The 19,059-nt window shown below is 43.0% G+C and overlaps 1 protein-coding gene and 1 pseudogene across 5 annotated transcripts in view; one reads left to right on the top strand and one right to left on the bottom strand.

Annotated features, from left to right (window-relative positions):
- Window positions 1-19,059, top strand: part of CYSLTR2 (cysteinyl leukotriene receptor 2) — a 38,440-nt gene that overhangs the window by 4,669 nt on the left and 14,712 nt on the right. For 2 of the 5 annotated variants that reach the window (XM_058685686.1, XM_058685704.1), the window contains exon 2: window positions 4,569-4,645. The gene's annotated coding sequence lies outside the window, so the exon portion shown is untranslated. Of the gene's footprint in view, window positions 1-4,333; window positions 4,646-7,500; window positions 8,413-19,059 lie in introns of those variants that run through there. The other 3 variants (XM_058685696.1, XM_058685723.1, XM_058685680.1) reach the window with 2 other exon arrangements.
- LOC131493136 (NADH dehydrogenase [ubiquinone] 1 subunit C1, mitochondrial-like) lies at window positions 1,057-17,900 on the bottom strand (annotated as a pseudogene).

Here is a 19,059-nt window from a genome sequence, read left to right on the forward strand (position 1 = left end):
CCAGAACCCCAATGAGTTAGAGATGTCTACACAACATACTACAGGAGTCCAATGATTCACAAACAAATATATGATGTTATAAGAAATAGTGATGGTGATGAACACTGTAAAGCAAAATAAAGCAGGTTAAGGGGGTAGAGTGTGTGTGTGTGGGAGGGGCCTTTTAGAAAGGGAGGTCAAGAAAGTCATGGTGGCATTTAAGCAGAGACCCAAATGAAGTGAGGAAGTAAGGGGACAGGGACATTATGGCAGGTGCCTGGAATAGCAGTAGGAAAGTCCTCAGGGATAGAGATGAAGTTGCACAGATACGTAAGACGGGCTGATAGGTCAGACCGTTGTGGACTATAAGGACTTTTTTGTTTGTTTTGTTTTGTTTTGCTTTGTTTTTGACTATAAGGATGTTTATTCTGAGAATATTGGGAAACCACTGCAGAGTTCTGGGCAGGAGACGATGTGATTTGATTTACTCTTGAAAAACAAGGGTAGAATAACAAGGGTGGAAACAGGAAGACAACTAGGTAGGATGTTATACAGCATTCTTTTTTTTTTTGTTTGGACTTTTTCTAATTTATTTTAAAAATTACTTATTTTTTTTTTTATTTTTTTTTTATTTTTTTTTTCAACGTTTTTTATTTATTTTTGGGACAGAGAGAGACAGAGCATGAACGGGGGAGGGGCAGAGAGAGAGGGAGACACAGAATCGGAAACAGGCTCCAGGCTCCGAGCCATCAGCCCAGAGCCTGACGCGGGGCTCGAACTCACGGACCGCGAGATCGTGACCTGGTTGAAGTCGGACGCTTAACCGACTGTGCCACCCAGGCGCCCCAAAAATTACTTATTTTTAAAAATTGTGGTAAAATCTATGTAACATAAAATTGACCATTTTTAAGTTATAGTTCAGTGACATCAAGTACATTCACACTGTTATGCAATCACTACCCACCTCCAAAACTTTTCTCATCTTATAAGACCAAAAATCTATATGCATTAAACAATAACTCCTCATTTCCCCCTTCCTTCAGCCTCTGGCAACCACCCTTGTACTTTCTGTCTTTATGAATTTGACTTATTTTATTTTATTTAAGAATACGGAAGTATTTTTGTTTTTTCATTTAATGATGCAAAACACAAATGCTGATTTGACATACACTCACATATAACTTTTTCTCTCATATTTACAACTCAACAGATTGGTAAATCCAAAGAAACTGGTATAATCACTATATAGAGCATACTGTGTTAGTATTTCAGAAGTTTATTCCAGCCCATTTCTTCTCTGATACTCTAAAACACCTTCATTATGTTGTTTGATGAGATAGATTCACAAGAAGATGGAGGTGCCCAAGGTCAGTCCAACTTGCAGCCAGTCAGGTCTGTTATGTGGTGGCTCCCAAATGTAGAACTTTGATTGCACTGCAGAGCTGCTTGGGAGACTTGGCTAGAGCCAGCAGCTTGGAGAAGGGGCACAAATATATAGCTGGTGCCAACTTGCTGGGCCAGGCTCCTGAATTTGATTACTTTAGATACCTCATAAAAGTGCAATCACACAGTATTTGTCTTTTTGTGACTAGCTTAGTTCACTTAACATAGTATCCTCAAGGTTCATCCATGTTGTAGCATGTGTCAGAACTCCCCCCTCCCCTTTTTTAGGCTGAATAATATTTCATTGTATGTACATATTATATTTTGCATATCCATTCATCCATCAATGGATACTTTAGTTGCTTCCACCTTTTGGTTATTGTGAATAATACTACTATGAACATGAGTGTACAAATGGCTCTTAAAATGTACCTCGTTGTGCAATAGCTGCTTTCAACCCTTTGGGGCATATACTCAGAAGTAGAATTGCCATATCATATGGAGGGTAATTCTATTTTTAATTTTTTGGGAGAAACCACACACATCCTACCAAAAATGCACTAGAGTCTGTTTTCTTCACTTCCTTTTCACACTTGCTATTTTCTTTTTTCTTTTTTGGGTAACGGTCATCTTAATGGGTGTGAAGTAGCACCTCATTGTGGTTTTGAGTTGCATTTCTGTAATGGTTAGTAATGTTGAGTATCTTTTCATGTGCTCGTTGGCCATTTGTATATTTTCTATTTCTATATTCTTTTTTTTTTAATTTTTTTTAACGTTTATTTATTTTTGAGACAGAGAGAGACAGAGCATGAACGGGGGAGGGGCAGAGAGAGAGGGAGACACAGAATCTGAAACAGGCTCCAGGCTCTGAGCCATCAGCCCAGAGCCTGACATGGGGCTCGAACTCACGGACCGCGAGATCGTGACCTGAGCTGAAGTCGGAGGCTTAACTGACTGAGCCACCCAGGCGCCCCTCTATATTCTTTATATTCAAGTCCTTTGCCCATTTTTAAATTGGGTTGTTAGTTTTTGTTGCTGTTGAGTTATAGTTCTATTTTTATTCTGGATATTAATCCTTTATCAGATATGTGATTTGCAAATATTTTCTCCCATTTTGTGGATTGACTTATTACCCTTTGATGTGTCCTTTGATGCACAAAGTTTTTAATTTTGATAAAGTCGAATTTGTCTATTTTTTCTTTTAAAATCTGTATTATATTCAAGAAATCATTGCAAAATCCATGAAGCTTTTCTCTATGTTTTCTTCTAAGAGTTTTACAGTTTTAGCTCCTTTGCTTAGATCTTTGAACCATTTTGAGTTAATTTTTTGTATATGGTGTTAGGTAAGGGTCCAACTTCATTCTTTCACACGTGAATATCCAATTTTCTCAGAACTACTTGTTGAAAACACTGTCTTTTCCTATAAATGGTCTTGGCACCCTTATTAAAAGTTACTAGACCCTATATGTGAGTTTGTTTCTGAGATCTCTATTCTACTTCATTAGGCTATTATCTATCTTTATGCCAAGACTATACTGTTTTTCACTACTGTAGTGCTGTAGTCAGTTTTGAAATCAGGAAGTATCGGTCTTCCAACTTTGTTCTTTTTCAAGATTGTTTTGGTTATTTGGGAGTCCTTTAGATTCCATATGAATTTTAGAATAGATTTTTCTACATCTGAGAAAAATATCATTGGGATTTTATTAGGGATTGTATTGAATCTATAGATTGATTTGGATGTTATTGATGTCTTAATAATATTAAGTCTTTTAACCCATGAACATGGGATGTCTTTCATTTATTTATGTCTTCTTTAATTTCTTTCAGCACTGTTTTGTAGTGTTCAGTGTATAAGTCTCCTTAATTAATACCTAAATACCTTATTTATGCTTAAGTCAGACTCTTAACCAACTGAGCCACCCAGGCACCCGTATTTATTCTTTTCAATGTTACTGTAATTGGAATTGTTCTTTAATTTCCTTTTGGGTTATTCATTTTTAACATATAGAAATGCAAGCTGATTTTTGTGTGTTAACTTTGTATCCTGCAACTTTGCTGAATTTGTTTATTCTAACAGATTTTATTTTGTATGTAGCATCTTTAGGGTTTTTTACATATAATTTTATATTATCTGCAAACAGACATAGTTTTACTTATTTCTTTCCAATTTGGGTGTCTGTTATTTCTTGTCTAATGTTACTGCAACATTCTATACAAAAAACTATGAGAATTTTAATGGGGGCTGGGAAAGTGAGAAATGGTTGGATTGAGGACACATTTTGCTGCTAGAACAAATAGAATTGTTTGGTTTGGATATGGTTGTGGGAGAAAGAGAGGAGTTAAGAATGACTTCTAGGTTTACAGACGTAATAACTGGTTGAACCATTGTGGTGCCATTTATTAGATGGGGTAGTTGGGGGAGTATATGCTTGGGAGAAGCCATATTAAATGTGGCCATGGATGTGGACAACATACATAAAAGCAAGAGAATATGGTAGGAAGAGGTCAGAAGACAGACTTTTGGGGCAAGCTCACATTTAGAAAAGGAGTAGAAGAAAAGGAATCAGAAAGGAAGGCAATGAAGAAGCAACTGAAGGGGTAGAAAAAGAACAAGGAGAGTCAGAGAAACAAAAAGGAGAAAGTTGCAAGAAAGTGGCTTTGGTTAACTGTGCAACAAATTGGGGAAGGAAGATGAGGACTGAGCAAGGACCTTTTACATGAGTGTCATTGGTGACCTCCAACACAGTATTTGCAGTAGAATGGGGAAGGCCTCCACCCATGTGCAAATAAATCGGAAAAGCAAGTGGGTAATGGGAAATGCTCTAAACAACTCTAAAGTGCTATACCTATAAGGCATATGAGGTCATTGATGTTAGTGTTGTCATGGGAACAAAAACCATTTAGGAGAACCAATAGCTGCCTAATACGGGTGACTCTAACTCATCACATTCCCCGGATCTGTTGGGAAAGATGCTGATAAAAACAGTGTTAGAGAGACAGGGCTAATCCCTAAAAGGTTTCTTCCTTTTAGAGGTAGTCCCTAGCTGAAATATCTCCCCCTTCTTCCTGAGAAGGAAGCCAGACCAACACCCACACCAAGTCCTATAAGCACAGAAACACCAGCTGACCAAAGTTCCTTATCTTCTTGCTGTGAGCTGAAACTGTTTATAAACTAAATTTGCTCTTTCACTTTTCTTCTGAAAAAGCTGGATTACTTGGAGGAGGAAGGTGGGAGGAATAGAGAAGACCGAAGCAAAGCCAGCTGAAACACAGAAACCTTTGGGTGAGCATTTTCATCTTTGCTTTGTTAATTCATTACTGAGAATTAGACCTTGCTTATCACTTCATAGTCGGAAGAATGACTTTTGAAAAGTATGTTAATTTTGTTCTAGTGTAAACTTTTTTCCTACCATATACATGGCAGTTTAAAAGATGTTGGGAAAGTACAGAAAAGTAGAAGGAAGTAAAAACCACTACTGAGCTAGTCTCTATTGACATTTTGGGGGGTATTTCTTTTCATTCTTTTTTTGCATGTCTGCATATAGTTTTAGTTTGATCTCCACTGTTGTGTCCATACAGTGTGGATTACTTAATGATAATTTTTTTCCCATTAGAGCATAAATTGTTTCTACATTGCTGTAAATTCTTCATAATGGTAATTTTAAATTGCTGGATATTGTTGCATTGAGGAGATTTGCTACATCTCACTCAAGCATTCCCTTGCTTTTGGCCATAGAGCATCTTTCTTATTTTTTATATACTGGGACATTTAATGTTTATTTTTTGAGAGAGCAAGAGGCAGAGAGAGAGGGAGACAGAGGACCCGAAGTGGGCTCTGCGCTGACAGCTGAGAGCCCACATGGGGCTTAAACTCACAAACCATGAAATCATGACCTGAGCTGAAGTCAGATGCTTAACCAACTGAGCCACCTAGGCACCCTGCAACTGGGTCATTTTATTATGTAAAATGTATCTTTTTCCCATTCAGGGGAGAGGCAATATATTGGGGGAGAGGAAGTTAAATTTGAGAATGTAGGTGTCAGTGGTTTTACTTGGAGGTAGAAAGAGAGAGAGTGTGTGTGTGTGTTTGAGAGCATATGTGTATAAACTGTTTATTACCTCTTTGGGACCTGATTCAGTGGTTTAGCTGCACATTCAGCCAAAATCACCTGATTCTGAGGAAATTAAAAAGTATCCCTAAAATAACTAAAACCTAGATTTTAGAGGTAAGCCAGTCATGTGTAGTAGTCTTTTGTTTTGTTTTGGTTTGTTTTTCAAAAATTTCCCAGATTGTTCTAATGGGTGGCCAGCAAAATAATAGCTGACATAGGTCATTTGAAACATTTTCCTGTCTCTGACCCATGCCTGAGATCAATATGTATTAAGGGAAGGAGAGGTACAATTTCAGGCAAGCCACCCAGATCTTTCTTTTAATACTATATTAATAATGCAGAAGTAATTTGTGGGAAACATAAAATGAACAAAACCTCTAGAAATTTCTATCATCCACCTCACCCACATAAACTCTTGAGATGAGAATCTATTTATGAGTTTCAACTTACTAATGCTTTAAAGACATGGATTTGTTTCCAGTGCATTGGTTAAAAGTTAGGGAGGTTGGGGCTCCAGAATGTTCCAAATGAATCAAAATTAAGCCCAGCATCTGTTAGCATTCTGCCTTCCTACCCACCTGGGGTTATCAGGGTACAAGACAACATAAATAACACCTGTTCTGGAAGAAAAATAACATATTTTTGCAATGTTCTCATTGCTCTGTGTCAGGATCACCTTGGGCGTTTTTGGTATCTCATGTGTACTCCAGACTCAGAGACTCCCATTTTTCAAGTTTGTCTTACACCCCAGACTTGGGAGGCACACTCGTCCTCCAACGCTAAGCCTGGAAACTAAAAGCCTAACAAGAGCTTGTACAGTTACCCAGTGGGCTCTCCTTAACATAGCAGCCAAAGAGAGAAAGACAAACATTTGTCTGGATTGCTCAGCTTTGCCATTGCACCTTATCAAATTTATGTCAGAACCTCCAGCACCATATCTGTGATTTTCTGGGGGGCACTGACCACTGCCTTCTTTGTATTGGAGTTAGTTATGTGCAGGTCTCAACCCTTCTACTGACCAAGAATGCCCGAGGATGGAGTCCTTGCAGAAAACCTAGTACATGAGCTCTGTTAAGAATAGATGAGAAGGTAAGGGAGCCTGGGTGGCTCAGTCAGTTGAGCATTTGACTTCGGCTCGGGTCATGATCTCACAGTTGGTGAGTTCCAGTCCCACATCGGGCTTTGCTCTAACAGTGCCAGGCCTGCTTCTGATTCTGTCTCCCTCTCTCTATCCCTCCCCACTCAAGCTCTCTGTCTCTCTCAAAAATAAATGAAATTAAAGACTAGATGGGAAGGCATAAATATATTAATTCATTAATGAATGTGGAGTTTAGCTAATAGCTTATGTTTATCTCTGTTGAACCTATTGACCTCTTTATATCATTAACTGACCCATGGAGAAAACGGTACAAGGTTTGAGAGTATTTAAAGCAAAACTTCTTCCTATCGGATAGATGACTTAGTGGCAGTGTAGGCTGATGCCCTTGACAAGGGAACTAGTAGAAGCTGGAGCAGTGAGTGGGAACCAAAGCATCTCAAAAGTTGGAAGCGTCCTTGAGAAGAGCCAGGGTCAGGAAAGTAAACTTTTTGTTTCTCTGGTGTTTCAAAGAGAGGTTTCAAGGAAAAGGGGAAGGAGATTTGAAGAGAACTAGAAGGAAAAAGAGAGGGGAAGGGAGGGAGGACAGGACAGGGGTGGGGGTGGGGGATAGACAGAAGAATTAAGTGGAGGGAAAGCGGGGAGCACAGCCTCTTTGCTCCAGGGGTTTAAAGATTAATTAAGCTGGAAGAATTTAAAAGGATCCAGTGTACATACCTTTATTGTACATTATAAAAACAAGAATTTTTTTATCATTAAAAAAAAAAACAATTTCCCGTCTTTTCACGTTTAGTACAGAACACATGATGGTCTACAGAGTACGTGGGGGCATTGCCGATTCTTTAAAGGATGTTGGTTTCATTGTATTTTGAGTTTTACCTTAACGATAACTTTGTTCTCTTATAAATTCTCTGAGAGGATTAAAGTTCGTTTTCCTGGCAGACACAAATCCCTACGGGGAACTTGGCACAAAGTGAGAAAAACGACTGTCAGCCCTCAGAGATACAGTGTCCCTTTCTACAGTGTTTAGAACAGAGCACTATTTGGGTTCTTTCTGTCAATACCCCTCTACCCCCATGCCACTGATTCTGTATGCCTGTCCCCAGAGCCTAGATTGAATTTAAGAAGTGGAAAGTTGGTGAGGAAAAATGTGCAAACGTCATTTTGTTACAAAAGACCATCGGGATTCTTTTCCTTAGAAAATATTTATTGTGAGACATAAAATGAGGGAGGTGAATAATACCTTCATTAGCTCATTCGGTGGTCATTTATTTGAGCATGTTTATGTGCCACAAGCCATGCTAGGGCCTGAGGATACAGTGTTAGACAAGTGAGGCTTCCTCCTGCCGTTAGTGGTGACCAGTCTGGTGGGTGGGGTTAGACAGGAGCTATGGCTGGCCCATGGGGTAGGTGCTGGGACAGAAAGCCCATGGGGCAGCAGGGCCAGGTGGGGCAGTAACCAGCCAAGAGCTCCAGGGGGCAGAGAAGGCTTTTTCTGGAAGAAATGATGTCATAAAGAAACCTGAGATTGGGTAAAAGATGGCCAGGTGATGAGCTGGAGCTCAGAGTAAATAGGCAACAGAAAGCCAGGTGTGTTGGTTCACGAGGCTGGAATGGACTTTACTGAGGGGAGTGGAATGGAGAGAATATGCCAGATGACAAGATCCATATTGTGATGTGCCTGGAGTTGAACTTGATTCTGATGTGATGGTGATAAACAGAAGAGTAATATGGTCAGATATGCCTTTTGGAAAGGTCACTCTGGCCACTGTGTAGATAATGAACTGAGAACAGCAAGAGTGGGGGCAGGGAGCCATTCAGGAGACTGTGTCCTTTGTGCAGGTGAGAGATGACAACTTGTACTGGGACCACCATCAGCTCCTCTGTAACGTCTATACCAGAGCGTAGATAGGAGGGTAATGAGGCCAGGCCTGCCTTGGAGAAGACACTGGACAGCAGGACAGGCCAGGGGAGGAGGAAAGCCCGTGGTTTGCTCTTGTTCCGTGCCCTCTCCTCATTAGGCTACTGATGCCCACTGCCCCCGTGCCACTGGCAGCTTCCTAGGGCACCTTCCTGGGCCATTACCTTGGTTTTCCATTTTTCCATACATATCAAAACACACCTCCTTATCTATTTGTTATCAATTATCCCACATCCGGCATGCCAAAAAGTTCTCAGGCTTTTCTTCCCTTGGCAACAGGCAGAGTTGCATTAGGCATGACACTGCATTGACTGCGCCAGGCTCAGGGCAGCTTCGTGTCGGAGGCTTTCTTTCACCTGTGTTGCCTCCTGGTCTTCTGGATAACTCTGAGAGGTTGAGTACTCGCTAATGTTCACACAGTTAGCAAGGGGTAGAGCTGGGATTGGGATCCTGTTGCAATTTAAAGTTTTTCTATGACATCACAATGCCTCGATATCATTCCAGGAAACAAAGAACGTTTAACAAGCTCCCTTTGTAAATGATTTCTTGGCTCTAAGAAGTGAATTTGATGGTGAAATATGAGATGGCTCGGTAGGAGGGAAGAGAAAGAGAGGGAGTTTTAATTTTGAATGAGTGGGCTTTGAGGGAGCCTCTGAGTCATGGCTCTTAGGCACTTTCATTGCAGGCAAGGAAAGTTCCTAATGCTGACACAGTCATGAGGAAATTATTGGACTGAGTTGGGCAATGGCTTCTGAGATGACACTTGCTGGCTTCTGTCTTTCTTCTGTCTTTGCAACTTGAAGACTGGAGAATCAGAGACAGATGCAAAGTGGCCCTGCGGCCTTCCTGAGGCCAGGAACTGGGCAAATCACAGAGACCACCATTCTTCCTGCATACACTGGTGAAGGGCATTTGGGGACAAAAAATTGTCGAGGTATTTTTATAAAATTAAATCCATAATCCGTGTCATAGGATTATTACATTATTAACATTATTACTAACAAAGAGCTGCGAAAGGTTATAAGAGCCAGAGAAAAGATAGCACGTAGTCAAAATAATGCTTAAAAAAATGAAGTTATATGTTTAAGGAGCCCAGAGTGGTCCCTGTGTGTTCGGGGTTCTTTGTGTTCAATTTGTCTTTGTTTGTTGTAGTGGCTGAGTGTTACTGGTTAGGAAGAACATGGAAGAAAAACTAGCTTTGGGAGAATAGTAGAGAATGAAACAAGGAAATTAAGCAAAGACAGAGGCAGAAGGAGGACGTCAGAGATAGTGCCACACATCTCACTCCTGGGGGCAGAGAGAGGCCCCTTCACATGCTCAGATGCCGACCTTCTGCTAGGCTTCAGCTCCTGCTGTGCCTCTGGGGATAATTTGCTCTCTGGAAGCATTTGTACCCTCCAAATACACAATAAAGAATGAAATTGTGAAGAAAGTCCAATTTGAAGGGGCAATTATCCACAAATGTGTCCAAAATTCATAGGCACCTTTTTGCACAGGAAAATTATCCAGAAAGGAACGTCACAGGAGAATGTATAAACGAGGAGAAAAGCAACCAAGCAAACAGAGGAGAAAAGCTTACCTGCAAGGGGTAGAAAAAAAGGCAACTGTTGTTCACCTCTAAGTCTGATGCTGACATCTGACCTCTGACATTTTGGCCACACTAGCGCTTTCCAAATGGTCACTTTTCATCCATACAGATCTTTGCCCTAGTGGCAACTCTAGCAATACACATTTTCTTACGGTGCTTTTTCCGTCTGTCCCTGTGCATTTGTGGTGGTGGATGTCATTTTACCACACATTTTGTGGTCTGAGCAAAGTTCCCCTTTCAGTGGGAACACAGCCAGTGTGTGCTACATATCCAGCCCCACTCCCAAACTGGACCTAACAGTCAACAGTTCAAGAGGGCCCAGCAGCTTTAGGAAGAGCCCGGGCCAGGAAAGCTCTGGCGGCTCCCTTAAGCTCACAGGAGTCGGGAAAGGTGCTAAAAGGAGAGGAAGGCTGATGCAAACTGAAGGGCACATGTGGATCAGCGGCTGGACAAAATCACTTAAAAGTTGGCAATCCAACTGCTACGATTTTACGAAAATATTCTGATTAGGAAACTTGATATCATAAGGTGCTTAGTCTTTAGAGCTAAAATAGGAAATCAAATTAATGAAATTCAAATTTTATTTTGGGGGTTTCTGAACTTTCTCTGAACATTCTGGAATTTAGTCAGCAGGCAGGTCAGGGAGACTGACCAATTCGCAGTATCTTCCTTCAGTATCCCGGTGGGTTCCTGAAGAATCTGAGGAGAGATGGCGATGGGGTCTGGAAATTTTGGTTATAAAAGAAGCCACTTAGGGGGCATCTGGGTGGCTCAGTCAGATGAGAGACTAACTCTTGATTTTGGTTCAGATCATAATCCCAGGGTCGTGGGATTGAGCCCTGCATCAGACTCCATGATGGCATGGAGCCTGCTTGGGATTCTTTCTCCCTTTCCCTCTGCCCCTCTCCCCTGCTCACGTGCGCTCTCTCTCTCTCTCAAATAAAAAAAATAAAAATAAACCACTTAGTTTAGGCAATTACAAGGGAGAAAGTGTTCAGTGCACTTGGTCACCACAGAGATCCTCCGTCTGTTGTGACAACTGCTTGTGAAAGCCTCCCCGCCCTTGCTGCAAAGGCTCACTCAGGTCTTCTCTGTATGGAACACAGGCCAGATCCAAAGACCCTTCCTCAGAGGTTTCAAGCTACTCCAGAAACCCACAGCAAGCCTATGAACAACACACTGAATTTTCTGCCTGCTGAGTTCCAGAGTGAATCAGACACAGGTTGGTGGGACCTGGGAAGACAGGGCTCTATGAGCTTTGCAACTTCCAAATGTGGAGTCCTAACTAGAGGACAAGAATTAGACAATAAAACTCTGCATAGGCCATGGGGCAGAAACTCCAATTATCCTTCAGGGTGAATTATCAGGCCCCGGGACTCTGGCTGAAAAGTCCCTCTGGCCCCAAAGCTGTTAAGGAGAATCCCTACAGTACAGAGAAAGTCAGTTAGAGAATTTCCTCCTCAGGGTACTTCCAGAGCCATAAATACTGTTCAACATTTACTGCTTTACAGCAGATCTGGGTCAAGGTGCTGACTTGTCAGCTATGAGGCCTGGGGAGGTAAATGGCATTTGGAAGGCAAAAGGGCATTAGCCTGGTGGTTTGCAAAGTGACTTGCACTTTGGGGCACCTTGAGGCACTTTGCGGGGAGACAGGGAAAGGGAGGGATTGGAGCAGCAGAATGCTCCAAAGTGCTGACTCCAAGGAAAAGGGGCCTTCCTGCCCCCATTTATTCTGGAAACCTGGGACCAGCCCAGCTCCTCAATCAAAAGATGTTGTCACCTCCATTCTTTTTGTCTGTATTTCTGTTTTGGTCTCCAAGAACTTAATTTATGTTATCCCTTTGGAAAAAATCTGAAAGTACAAAACTGTTCCCAGGAGGCCAGAAAGTATACGAAGCTTTACATGCCTTCCATGACATTTGGGGCCAGTTCCAACTATTAAGTTAGCAGTCTTGGATTTCAAGAACCAGGCACTCAATGATACTTCCCTGTTTGGGAGTCAGGGAGACGTATCTGGTCAGCACTCTGGGGCCTCTGGGATTTCAAGGGACATTTTGCAGACTCTTCCAATCCAGAGGGTTGCATCCTCTCTTCACAACCTCGGTGGCTCAGTCTGCGGTCCTTTGCAGTAATAACACCTCCCATGCCGTGCTTTCTCTCGTCCCAGCCCTGGCCTGGGTGTCATTTGTGCGTCACCCCACTTCATCCTCACAGCAGCCCCGTGGCGAAATGACTAGTGCTATCACTGCCCCCATTTTACCAAGGAGGAATGGAGGCACAGGGAGATGAAGTTACTTGCCCAGGGTAACTCACAAAGCCAGTGAGTGAAAGAACCAGTGCTCAGTCACTGCTTCCTCCCTGCAGAGGCACCATTTCTTTTTATCCTTAAATCATCTCTCAGCCTTGCTTTTCCAGTGTGACTCATGCCCCCAGGTCCTTTTCACCTTTTAAATCATTTCTCTGGGCCCCCAATTCGAAGTTTAATCATAATAGTCAACATCGTTGAGTGCTCACACTGTGTGAGATACTTCACCCTCCCTGTGCCATTTCCAGATGAGGAAACCGAGGCCCAGAGAAGATAAATCACTTGCACAAGATCCCCAGGCTTGTAAGCGGCAGATTTGGCTCCACGATCTTATACCAACTCCCTCCTCTGAACATTTCCATGAACTATAAAAAGAATGTCCTATTTGCTATTCCACAGTATGCAGTAGCTCTGGGAGCTAAAATCCAAAGTTGACAGAGGAAACAAAGGGCATTATTGTCGGGGAGTAGTGAACCGCAGGGTGGCTATTAAAGTAGAAGCTGCATGCGGTGGAGAACTACAAACCCACGGCGACATAGTGTGAGGACGTACATGTATGAGAGGAGGAAAGGGAGAGGTCTGATGGGGCTGTGAATTCACCTGGACCATCAAATCCCACGGTTCTGTGATGGTTTAATCTCACGATGGTATACAGGTCAGGAGATGCTAACAGTTTCTAAGCATCGGCGAACAAAATCCAAGGACCGTGATGACTTTGTACGTGGAGAGTAAGACACGGAGAGAATTCAAGGCACGTCATACAAAAGTAATAGAGCTAACTCTGTCAACTGATTGGATGTAAGATATACAAGAAAGAAAAATTAAAGAAAACATCCCCCAAATGGCCACCAGCTGTATTGGTCTGCTCAAGCTGCCATAACAAAATAACCACAGACCAGGAGGTTTAAATAACAAGAACTTATTTCACACAGTTCTAGGGGCTGGAAGTCCAAATCAAGGTGCTGACAAGGTAGGTTTTATTCTGAGGCCTTTCTTCTTGGCTTGTAGGTGGCCACCATCTGACTATGTCCTCCCATGGCAGAGAGTGTTTCTTCTCCTAAGGACACTAGTCCTATTGGATCAGAGCTCTACCCTGTGACCTTATTTAACATCAATTAACTCCATAAAAGCCCTGTCTCCAATACAGTCACATTTGAGGCTGGGGCTTCAACATAAAAATTTTGGGGGCACACAAACATTCAGCCCAATAACACCAGCTGAGTGGGATTGGTTTGAGAGGGAGGAGAAACCCAAGGAAGATGTGAACAGAGACAGAGTCTCCAAATAAGTCTATCCTGTAGACAACTGGAAATGTAGGGATATGGCTTAGATTAGAAGTCAGGAAAAAACACTTAAAATTTTTCTAGTTCTCAGAGGTTTTTTTTCCTTTAGTTATAAAATTGAGATAATACTAACTCAGCCTATCACACAAGATAGGCCAAGTGAAGCAAATGACATAAGTGAGAAAATTTTTTTTGCAAATTATAAGTTAAAAATATGATATTTTCATATGAAAAAGACATCTGGGAGTCAGAGGCAGAGAGATGGAGTCAAGTCTTCATTGTGGGTGAGTTCTTGGGGGATTAGAGAGAGGTGAGCTGAGGATGGCTGGTGGGGCTCCAGTGGTTGTCCACAATTGGTAAAGAAGAACTAACAGTGGATTACTAAACAATCAGGAAATGGAAAACCACAAGTACCCAGGACCACAGAAGTTAGAGAAGTGGATGTTTCATAGACAAGACATGAGGAACAAATTCTAGAGTGACTGAGAAGGAAGTCTGAGAGGCAGCAGTAGTACGCGCTGGTGAGCAGGAGCAGATGACCTTATCTTAGTCATGTATGATTCGGAGGGGGCTCTCAGGAGGTGGTGGGGATGGGGCAGGGCAGCTCTTGTTGTAAATTAAAAAGAGGAAGATGAGAAAGAAATGACAACAGTGAGCTCAGTAGTACAGAGAGTTAAGGTGTAACAGGACAAGCAAAACAAAAACTTGAATAGGTCACAGAATTAGTAGGAGAAGAGAGAACTGGCATTTGGTTGACCACCTGCTAGGCATAGTGAACACATTCTTTCACTTGCAACTGCAGGCAAGTCCTACAGGCTTTCTTCGCCTCATTTTGAAGGTGAGGAGGCTGAAGCTCAAAGGGTAAGTGTTCTACGACTAGAATGTGGGAGGGTGGGGAGTCAGAGCAGGTCTGCTACACTTCAGGCACAGTGTACGTTCTAGTCTAGAGGTTCAGGTGGATGAAACGAAGAGAGGAAGAGACTGAAGTCACTGGAGGGAGGTTGGCTAAGAGTAACAATCAAGATGTCTCTGAAGAAAAGAAGACATGCATCTTCCCTCCCTGACTCAAAATCTTCCTCCGGCAATGCACCTCTTCATAACTACAGAGCTCGAGAGTGTCCTCTCCCATCTTAGCGGTAACTTTCTCGACTGCTGCACCTGATTCTATCAGCTCCCTGTCCTTGGACTTCCACCCCAACCCTCTGGTCACTGATAACCTTGAGACTTTATCCCCACTGACTACCTGGTTTTTCAACCAGTCTTTCTCTTGGCCTCCTTGATGTTGCATCCTTGATTGGTCTCTTACAGTTCGGCCAGCCTTTGTCAATCATCTTTCCAGCTCCTGTTCTCTGCCTGCCCCTTAATTGTGGTTGTCCCTGCAAGGTCCTGTCTTTGACATTCTTTTCTTCTCTGTTCTCACACCCCTGTGAGGTCATCCACTTTTCTGGCTTCAGTTAGCATTAAGCACTGATGGCCCTGCTCTAGACTGCAAGGGGACAGTTCCATTTACATGTGTCACAAAAGCTTCAAATTCAAAACGTCCCAAATTGAACTCATTTTCCCCCAAACAACATCTTCCTCTTGTATTCTTTTTATTAGTGTAAGGCAACATTCTCCCTGCAAATACCTGAGAAGATCCCCCCTTCCCTTGATTGGTCCCCCCCTTCTATAACTGGTCCATCTGTAACTCTGGCCATCTCTCATTTTTCTTTATATCTCTTGGTCCCTTCCAACTATGTCCACCCCCTCTGCCCTGGACAATCACAGGAGTGTCCTTTGCAATCTCTCTGAACTTAAGCTTGCCTCCTTCCAAACTGCCCTCTCATCTGCTGCCAGAATCACTTGTCTAAAATACAGATCTGCTTTCCATAATTCGAAGGCTCTCATTGCCCTCAGAGTAAAACCCAAACTCCTTAGTGTGGATGTAGGTCACTCGCAAATCACCCTCTGTTCACCTCATTCTCCCATTCATGCTTCTCCTATACTGTATCACTTGCTGTTCCCCAAACTTGCCATGTGCTCTTAGTAACCAGTCTTCATATATCCTGCTCCCCTGTCTGGAACCCCTATCCCCTTTCCCTAGTCAACCTTTCCCCCTTAGTACCCTAAAAATTTCCTTGTTCCCCAAGGCTGTTCCTATGGCATTCATTTGGATGGCCCTTCTCACCTTGCTTTATCTATTAACTTATCTGATTTAGTCAGCACCGTGGAGGTTCCTGTAGGTCTGAGACTGTATTTTCTTCTTTGTCAGATACACAGGACCCAGTATTTGTGGCTCAAGTAGAGACAGAACAGCTTTGTAACAGAGAGCTGGGAACTGGGTTTCAGCCCCATCCCACCACTAAATCACAAGTGACCTTGGGCACACACGCTATTCTATGCCTTTGCCCTCTGGTTGTTCTCATCTGTGCAATAGCTAATGCAGAGTACCTCGGGCTGTTTGAGGACTAATTGCGTTAATATACATAAGGAGCTTTGCAGAGTGCCTACCACAGAGTAAACACAATACAGGTTGGCTGTTGCTTATTTTGAATGAACAAACATCTGTGGCTTGAGGTGGAGGTGGCTAACAGAGGATGTGTGCTTTCCCAGAGCCCTTAGGCAGGTTTGGCCAAGGTGGGTAGCTTGAAGTGAGGGCAGTGAGGTTGCCTGATGAAATCAGACCGCCAAGGGCCTGATGTTAACTTGCCAGAAGCATTCTCAGTGTGGGAGTCAGAAGTTCCAGAGACAGTGGCCAAACAGAGGACCCAGAACGTCACCTAGTGGCAATCTGGGAGGCTGCCGGCAGGCCGGTCTAGCTCTCCTGACCTGGCGCTGACAGATTAGGTGCTGCTGAAAATCCCATCATGAGTTCCTTGTAAAGATGATGCAAGCAGACTGCACCGGCGTTTATTCTCCAGAAGATTCTCTGTTCTTTAGAAGTTTATCACAATCTCACAGCATCCCGTTGTGTAATGCACATCCCTTTGCTGCTCTGCCGGGTATACCTACAGTCAGTGTGTCTGAGTGCCTCAGGCTTCAGGTTCTGAGACAGGTCCCAGAATTGAAGGTGAGTGCAGCTGTGACACACAGTAATGCTGACTGGGGTGGGGGGGGGCACTCTGTGACAGGGTCTAATGATCACCTGTGAATGTGTCACAAATGTATTTTTCTTTAAAAATGTGTATTTTTCTAAGTATAGATGAAAATAATTTCTGCGATGTTTTGGACAGTTGCAGCTTTGCTACAACCATGAAAACATTCTAAGCATCAATGGAAGCTATTCATCCTGGTCAGATTTATCTGGTCATGCAGCACATTTGGTTTTCTTCGTAACTAAAATATGGAATCCCCATCTGCTGCTGCTTCTCACTGTTTCTTCTTTGTTGTTGGATCACCAGTAAAGCTGCAGGAGTAAAGCTGCAGGAGACAAAGCCCTAATTCTTTCCTTGTTTCAAGCCCCCTCTCAGTACAGGAAGCTGTACACATGCTCTTTCTCTTCTCCTGCCAAGGCGGTGGAAATTAGGCTGTCAGTTTATTTCCTAATTTTCCTTGAATTTACCTCTTCATGTATTTCTCAGCTTCCTGTCACGTACTTAATTGGTCTGGCTGATTTTACAGCCACAGATAGCAGGCAATTTTTTTTTTTGTTTTCCTTTTTTTTACATTCTAGTGAAAGGTTGAAGTGTGATGTGGTCAGGTATATTTTATGTGGGCAGAAAAGAACAATCAATGTTTTAAAGGATTCTCAAGAGAAAGTGTTGAGCTAAATGGAATTTTGGATTTGAGCTGGTCCTGCATTTAGCCTGTGGCTGTTAGGTAAATGAGGCTTCTAGGAAGGGTATTAGTGTATTCTCTTTCTTTAGCATTCCATGGACTAAGATGCTCTTGGACTCAAAGCTCCAGCTTCTGTAGGTATTGTCTCCCTGAAGCACAGGCTGTTTGCCAGCCATCGACCGCTCCCACTCCCCTCCAGGCCCCTATAGGGCCCAGAAACAATCCCAATCTCAGGCAGAGGAATGGAAGCAATTCTGGAACTCGGTGTTACCTGCAATTCTGGAACTCGGCGTTACCCTTAGGCTGATCTGATCCTGACTTTGTGCCATGACTCTGAAGTTGGGCATCTTTCCTGTCCTGAAATTTTGTCTCCACCTCATTAGGGAAAATGGACCCCTGCCTCGGCATCTCTGGCCTGAGTCTCTGTGTCCAAGGCTTTGTACAGCCCTTGGGCTCTCTAAGACCCAAGATCTCCATGACGCAAGGCCTCCAGACTTAGGGCCTCCAGGACTCAAAGCCTCCAAAATCCAGGGCTTCTGGGACCCAAGGCTCTCAAGGACTCAGGGCCTCCAGGATTCAGGGCCTGCCTGCACTGGTCAGGCCTCCTCTCAGGCCCCAAACCCTCTCCTTGCACTGTGGCTTGGCTGTAAAGGGTCTTGCAGCTTACAGATGGACTTCCCCATGAATTCTGCCTTGCTTCCCAGTTGCTCAAGGAATCCCTGTTGCTAGAGTCTGGTTTTGGTCCCCCCAAACATCTCAAGTCCCTGATGGAACATTTATTACTATCTATTGAGACCTCTTGTCTGTGGTTGTACCTGCTGGCTTCCATGCTCTACCTATGAGATGGGACTTTTCTCAGCATCCATAGCTGACAGTGTCCCTGAAGGCTTGCCACACCCTAGTCAGGGAAGAGTGCAGGCTGCTTCCTAACCTTTCCAGGCTGCCCTTCTCATTGCAATTCACAAGCCATGTTAGTCTTGAGATGGGAGAAGTGGTAGTCTTCATGGTCAAAAAGTTTAAGGACTTGATTGCTTTCAAGTCCATTTTTCCTTTTTGAGATCCTTCCCTGGTCTGTTAGATATGAGATTTCCCTAAGATTCTCTCAGAATCTGGGCTCCAAAGTCAGGGTGTTTAAGACTAAAGTACATTCTGTATGGTCATATGGGTAGAATTCCATCCTTTCCAAAAAAAATGTCATTTGTAATGGAAGCCTTCCATAGGAATTCCTCTAGCTGGTCATATACCAGTCTTATTTACCATGTCTTGTATCTTTGTCCCCTAAGGCTCTGTTTGTTACCCTGGTTCTAGTGCTGCACCCATCCAGAGCTGACATAATTGTGACATCTAATCGAACTTCATGCTTGCTTCATGGACTTGATTTGTGTTGACTGTACTACCTCTAGCATTTCCTGATTCAAAGTTCGATCCTTCTGCCCTGGCCTTGCAAACCAGTAGATACTTTAATTCTCTATAACATTGAATTAAGACACTATCTCCAGTTCCTCATTTTACTGTATTCCCTTTCCCAAGTCAGGCTTACAGACTTCTAGCCTCTGTGGGATGATCTTTCTGAACCATATGTACATCCTTGACCTGTCTCCTGAACTCTAGAGTGTGTGCTCCTCATCCTAGCTAA

This window comes from Neofelis nebulosa, chromosome 1 (genome assembly GCF_028018385.1).
Source record: "Neofelis nebulosa isolate mNeoNeb1 chromosome 1, mNeoNeb1.pri, whole genome shotgun sequence".
Taxonomy (NCBI): Eukaryota; Metazoa; Chordata; class Mammalia; order Carnivora; family Felidae; genus Neofelis; species Neofelis nebulosa.